A 7,441-nucleotide genomic window follows, 5' to 3' on the forward strand; every position below is an offset into this window, starting at 1 on the left:
AGGCCAGTTGCAGTGGTAGGGACCGAGAGCCAAACGAGCGCTCCAGGGAGGAACGTGGGCGCAGAAGTGGTGTCACCGCGAATGCTCTTCTGCCGCTCTTGGTTATACGTAGTGAAGGTCTTGGAGAGCTCACGACACTCCTCAGCAAGTCTGGCTGTGGCAGAAATAGGCGCACATTCAGAGCGATCCGGCTTGTATGGAAGTATCGTGTCCATGGTGTGCGACGGGTGCCTTCCGTACAGTAAGAAGAAGGGTGAAAAACCAGTAGTGCTCTGAGGGGCGGTGTTATAGGCGTAGGTGACGAAGGGAAGAATGGCATCCCAATTGGTGTGATCGGCGGCGACGTACATCGAGAGCATGTCGCCGAGCGTGCGGTTAAAGCGTTCGGTTAGGCCATTCGTCTGCGGGTGGTAAGCAGTAGTTTTGCGGTGAACAGCATGGCACTCTTTGAGAATGGCTTCCACGACTTCCGACAAGAAGACACGGCCTCGATCGCTGAGAAGCTCTTGGGGTGGTCCGTGACGCAGTATGAATCGGTGTAGTAGGAAGGAGGCAACATCGCGCGCTGTAGCCGCTGGGAGGGCGGCGGTTTCGGCGTATCGCGTTAGATGGTCAACAGCGACGATGGCCCAGCGGTTACCAGCCGAAGTCAGAGGAAGTGGTCCGTACAAATCGATGCCCACGCGCCCAAACGGACGGTTAGGGCACGGTAATGGTTGTAGACCTGGTGGCGACACGTGCGTTGCAGGTTTTCGGCGTTGGCAATCGAGGCAGGAGCGAACGAACTTCTGCACGTAGCGGTACATCCCTCGCCAGAAGTATCGTTGTCGAATGCGGTGGTAAGTTTTGGATACCCCAGAGTGCGCGCATTGCGGGTCAGAGTGGAAGGCCTCGCATATTTCAGAACGCAGAGTGCGGGGTATCACTAGTAGCCACTGGCGGCCGTCGGCGTCGTAATTGCGTCGGTGCAGTAGGTCGTCGCGAACGGCGAAATGGTGGGCTTGACGACGCAACGCGCGAGTGGATGGTGTTGCGGACGGATCAGTGAGCAAGTCGATCAGCGAGGTGATCCATTTATCCTTGCGCTGTTCGGTAGCGATGGTGTGAACGTCGATTGAAGCAACAGCTATGTGAGATACTGAGCAAGGGGCATTGTCGTCAGGCAAGGGAGAGCGCGAGAGGGCGTCGGCGTCAGCATGCTGGCGTCCGTTGCGGTACAGCACTCGGATGTCGTAGTCTTGCAGGCGAAGTGCCCAGCGGGCGAGACGGCCTGAGGGATCCTTCAGTGACGACAGCCAGCATAGTGCATGATGGTCGGTGACGACATCAAATGGGTGGCCATACAAATAAGGTCGAAACTTTGTAAGGGCCCAGATGATCGCCAGGCACTCTTTTTCAGTGACCGTGTAATTGGTCTCGGCTCTGGTAAGCGTACGGCTTGCGTATGCCACGACATATTCGGGGAACCCTGGCTTGCGCTGCGCAAGGACAGCGCCGAGGCCTACACCGCTGGCATCCGTGTGTACCTCCGTTGGGGCCGTAGGATCGTAGTGGCGTAGTATGGGAGGAGACGTCAACAAACGACGGAGCTTCGCGAACGCGTCGTCACACTCGGACGACCACGACTTTAGGGGTCCGTTACCTCCAAGGAGCTTCGTCAGCGGTGATATGATGGTGGCAAAGTTTCGTATGAAGCGTCGAAAGTACGAACACAGTCCTACGAAACTGCGCAGTTCTTTGACGGACGTAGGTTTGGGGAATTCGGCCACGGCCCGAAGCTTGGTCGGATCGGGAAGGATTCCGTCCTTGGACACGACGTAGCCGAGGATTGTCAGCTGCCGTGCTGCAAATCGGCACTTCTTCAGATTCAGTTGGAGGCCGGCGTTGCGCAAACGCGTCAAAACATGCCGCAGGCGTTGGAGATGCGTGGAGAAGTCCGGAGCGAAAACCACGACGTCGTCCAGGTAACACAAGCACGTGTGCCATTTCAAGTTGCGCAGAACGGTGTCCATCATGCGCTCGAAGGTCGCGGGCGCATTACACAGACCAAACGGCATGACGTTGAACTCGTACAAGCCGTCGGGCGTGACAAAGGCTGTCTTCGGTCGAGCGTCAACCGCCATGGGCACTTGCCAGTACCCCGAGCGCAGATCCAGAGATGAAAAGAATTCGGCTCCTTGCAGGCTGTCAATCGCGTCGTCGATTCGCGGCAGCGGATAAACATCCTTGCGAGTGATCTTGTTGAGCCGTCGGTAGTCCACACAGAACCGCACGGAACCGTCCTTCTTCGCAACGAGAACAACGGGAGACGCCCATGGGCTGTCCGAGGGCCGAATAACGTCGCGTCGAAGCATATCGTCGACTTGCTCATTAATGACCCGACGTTCTGCTGGAGACACCCGATATGGACGTTGCCGCAGTGGTGGTTGGGCGCCAGTGTCGATGCGATGCGTAACAACGGAAGTGCGGCCAAGGGAAGTTTGCCCGATATCGAAAGAAGAACGAAATTCGTCTAGCAGGCACAGAAGTTGGGAACGCTGGACCGATGTGAGATTGTCAGCAATGGAGGACTTAAACACCTCAGCAGGTGACGCATCGGACGTGGAAACAGCACTGAGCGTACGGGAACTGGGACAGTGCGTGTCGTCGGGTGCGTCCATAACTTGTGCGTCTTCGAGGGGTTCCACTCTGCCGAGACATTCCCCTCGCACCAACGTAACAATGAACGGGGATGGGTTGGTCACAAAAATATCCGTGTCGCCCTGAGTGATTTCCACGGTCGCAAATGGCACCAGCAAGCCTTTCCTAGTGAAAACGCGGTCACATGGAGAAAGGAGTGCAACGGCGTCGCAGAGACCGGTGCAATAGACTGACACAGCCGTTGACGAATTTGCAGGAACTGTGATGTCGTCTTTGACGAATACCTTGGTCGCAGCCGATGAACTGTCTGCCGGCGTCAAATCTGAGAATGGTGAGAGCTCTATTTCGGCTGGTGCGCAATGAATGACGGCGTCGTGGCGGGCGAGAAAATCCCAGCCCAGGATGACGTCGTGAGAGCATGAAGAAATTATAATGAATTCGACGGCGTACAGAGCGTCCTGAATGATGACGCGGGCGGTGCATACCGCCGTCGGGTGAATACTTTGGGCGCTGGCTGTACGGAGGGAGAGCCCGGAAAGTGGCGTCGTCACTTTTCGTAGCAGGCGGCTTAGTTTAGCGTCCATAACGGATACGGCGGCTCCAGTATCGATAAGGGCAGAGGCGCGAACACCGTCCACAAAAACGTCTATCACGTTCGATGGGCTTCGCTGAGGGCTTTCGCAGTTCGATAGCGTCGCAGCCCTTGCCTCGTGGACTGCGACGACTAGTTTTCCTGATCGCGTGGGACCGCACGTGGCCGCATCGGTGACAGCGAGCGGCGTCGTGGTGACTGTGAACGGCGGGTAGATGCAGCTGGGCGAGACGTCGGCGACGGAGGCGTAGGTGGGTCGTAATATGGTCGGTTCGACTGGCTGGTGGCAGGCGACACGTCTCTAGGCGGCTGCACGCGATTGCAATAGCGCGCCACGTGGCCGGCGTAGCCACATGCGAAGCATATGGGGCGATTGTCAGGTGTGCGCCATCGGTTCGCTGGGGCAGGGCCCGCCCATGGGGCAGGACGGGATTGACGGGGCGGCAACTGATAGGACTGCATGGTGGGCTGCAGTCGTGGCCTGTGCGTGACGTCGGCGTAGGTTACCGGTACATCCGCTTCGAAAGAGTGAGTTCGAGCGGAGGCTTCGGCGTAAATGTGTGGGGCAGCCGTAGCGATTGGTGGGGGCGTTCTTGCGACAACTTGGGCGTAGCTCAAAGGTGCAGGAGCTGGATGGTGCTGCTGGTGGTACTCGGGCATGACCTCCGCGATTTCCTGCTCGATTGCTCGACGGAGGGGAGGCAGGAGGGTGGGCGACGGCTGTTGAGCGTACCGAGGGCGAGCAAAGTCCAGCAGAGAGAACTGGCGCGCGATTTCCTCGCGCACGAATGTCTTCATCTCTGCGAGCAACGCGGAGTGGTCGGGTACGGTCGACAAGCCAGCGAGCTCGGCGTCGCGTGATGGAGAGCGACGGGTCATCGATCGCTGCCGGCGCAGCTCCTCATAGCTTTGGCAGAGCGTTATGACCTCTGCCACTGTGCTGGGGTTCTTGGCGAGCAGCATGGTGAAGGCGTCGTCGTCGATGCCTTTCATGATGTGCCTGATCTTGTCACCCTCGGACATGGTGGCGTCGGCTTTCTTACAGAAATCGAGGACGTCTTCAATGTAACTGGTGAAGGATTCGCCGGCCTGCTGAGCGCGTTCACGTAAGCGCTGTTCGGCCTGCAGCTTACGAACGGCAGGGCGGCCAAACACGTTGATAATGGCGGTCTTGAAGTCGGACCACGTCGTAAAATCGGATGCGTGGTTGTTGTACCACAGGCCGGCCACACCCGCGACGTAGAAAACCAGGTTAGTCAATTTTCCTGCCTCGTCCCATTTATTGGGGACACTCACGCGCTCGTAAATCGCGAGCCAGTCCTCCACGTCGGTACCATCGGCGCCAGTGAAGACGGGAGGGTCGCGAATACGAGGGACACCAGGACATGAGGTCGGTGCGGGCGGGGGCGTTTGCTGGAGTGTCGTGAGCTCTCCAAGACCTTCACTACGTATAACCAAGAGCGGCAGAAGAGCATTCGCGGTGACAACACCACTTCTGCGCCCACGTTCCTCCCTGGAGCGCTCGTTTGGCTCTCGGTCCCTACCACTGCAACTGGCCTCTCTTCCAAACTACTGCCCAAATACGAAGTTCGAACGCTTCGCTACATTAGCTTTTTGACAGCTTCCCCAACCACCTATGCAGGCACCGCTCCTATTAGCGTTGTTCCTGCAACGAGGTTAGTAGTGTCATCTATGCATTTGCAACACAGAGAGAGAGAGCTGCATATGGCACAGAATGTTCATGGAGCATGGCATTGAACTAGCTAATAATATTGCAGCCTTGTCATTGCGAGGTTGTGTTCATGCATGAAAGAATTTGAATAGTTCTGCGCAGTCCTCACATACAGAACAGCTCTGCAGACTTTCAGTGCATCTCTTACCCATTCGTGAAGAGCAATGCACACTGGGACGGCAGTGCCTACATCTTCACCAATAGAATATCAGTGCTTGCCACTATCTTTGTCGGTGACATTTTTTCAACTGTCTCCTCAGGGCATCACCTGAGGCCTCTTTCAGCCTGTCAGAAGGTGCCAAATGCCTGCATTGTATGTGCCAGCAGAATGGCGTGGAGTTGCAAAATTATCCGTGATACATGTATACTTGTTTAGGTCAAGCGAACCTCTCATTTTTTATTACCAATCAATGACTGATCTTTACGGGATGATGCGTTTACACCAGCAAGCTCTCTTCTGGCATCTCCAAAATGCTTTTATAGATCGTCTCTCAATTATGCAACTTTCTTATTGTAATTGAACTGCTCACATTGACATGCTCTCTTGTTGCTGTGAAAGGAGTGAAGGACAGTTTTCAGTGGCATGCTATGTGAATAAGCAAGCCTACTCGGTCATAATCCGACTTCATTATTCATGTTTTCTCAAGTCTTGTGCTATAGTTCACAAACTCACAAATTTGTTATTTTCAAGTGCAGTGTGGTGTTGATGACATCGATATTGCTGTCAGTGGGGCTGCCACCAACAGCAGAAGGTGTTCTTTTGCCCACTTTACTTCATTTTGCATTTATGTCACAGGTACTACATTACGGTTAGCAAATAATTTCTATGCTTTCCTTGGCTTAATTATCTATTGCATTCATTAGGTTGTGTCTAGCAGTATTGCAATATTTCACGTGATATGAAACACGAGCTTCTGTCATACAGCAGGTTTGTTTTCCTCTTCATTCATGGCATTCCATTTTGAGTACAAGTTTCCTTATCTGTTTTTTACCCCTTCAAATGCACTGTATTTGCTTGAATCTAAGCCGGCCTCAAACATGTCATTGTACCTAAATTGTAGTATTTTGTGTAAAAGTTCTTAAAATACAAGTCAAATGCAAGCCAACCAGAACGACGACAAAGCTTCAGCCCTGTACGCTTTTACTTGTACTGTTCTAGCGACAAATGTTTTAGGTAAATGCAAAGAAAAGCTCGACTTCGCGACACAAGTTTACTTACCATCTTACACCAACACCAAGTGACTGCTTGCCACTTTGCACCTCATTCAATGTGCTGGCTTTATTTCTATCTTGGTTTTCTAAAGGTATAACTAACAAAGCCAGAATATTTTTCCACACACCTGCTCTGCACCTCGACACCAATGTTACATTTTGCAATCTCAATTCAGTGCAACAACACGGTCTGGTTTAGCGTTGAACTTATCCCTCTTGTTTTCGGATGTCTTGTTAAAGGCGCAGTCAGTGTTTGCAGCTTAATTATGGAACCGTTGACTCTAGTCCTCAATTCTAACTTGTCCTGTGAATTCCAGTGGTTCCATCATTTTGAAGAAAAAAAAAAACTAGATGTGTTGGCGTAATTTCAAGCAAATATGCAATTTCTTGTACCGATCACCATGAAATGTGCAAAATTTTGCACACTGTTTGTGACACTTATCTCAAGGGAGCTTGAAACAACAAAGCAGCAAGACTGCCACCACGATGTTCGACACGTGCACCACTGATTTCTCTTGAGTGCCAAGAAGTACTGCTTCTAGATTAGGAAAACTTTACTCGATAATTAGAGAAGGGAACATAATACAGTAAAAGGTCGTTAATTCAAACTCGAAGGGGACTATAAAATTGTTCGAATTAAGCGGAGTTCAAATTAGCGGGCGGGCACTAGAATGAACAGACATCGCGCCACACTGTGCAGAGAGAACCCAGAGAAGTTGCCTCTGGACTTGTTCCCGCAAATTATGCGATACTACACATTTGTGGCAGGTAATTTCGTAAATTAAGTTCATGCTGAAACAGCCAACAGAATTTATTGATCCAGTCAGTGATACGCCAGAAACAAGCAGCGACTTACTTTCACGTGAGCAGTGAGCCTTAATGCCAAAGTATACGAAGCTATTTGTGCTCCAAAACACGTTCATTTACATGGCACAGTTAACGCAATCAAAATTTAAGGTCTTTCTTAGTTTATTTATAGAACAATATTGAAATTGTCCAAGGGGACACGGCTAAAGGCAAACACTGCCGGACTGGGCCGTGCCACCCATACAGCAGTAGCAGCAGACAGACGAGATTTACAACCATAAAATCATACATGGAAATCAATCACTACACTTGTTTTACACAGATGAAAGTAATGAGTAATTTGGGTGATCATTTTGGGCCGATTTGTGATCATTCTGGGCTGATTTCTGCGAGGAGGGATGAAAGCCAGAGGGCTCCCAGTTCGAATTAACTGTTGTAGATACCAACGCGTTTGAATT

Source organism: Rhipicephalus sanguineus, chromosome 2, assembly GCF_013339695.2.
Source record: "Rhipicephalus sanguineus isolate Rsan-2018 chromosome 2, BIME_Rsan_1.4, whole genome shotgun sequence".
In the NCBI taxonomy this organism is placed as follows: Eukaryota; Metazoa; Arthropoda; class Arachnida; order Ixodida; family Ixodidae; genus Rhipicephalus; species Rhipicephalus sanguineus.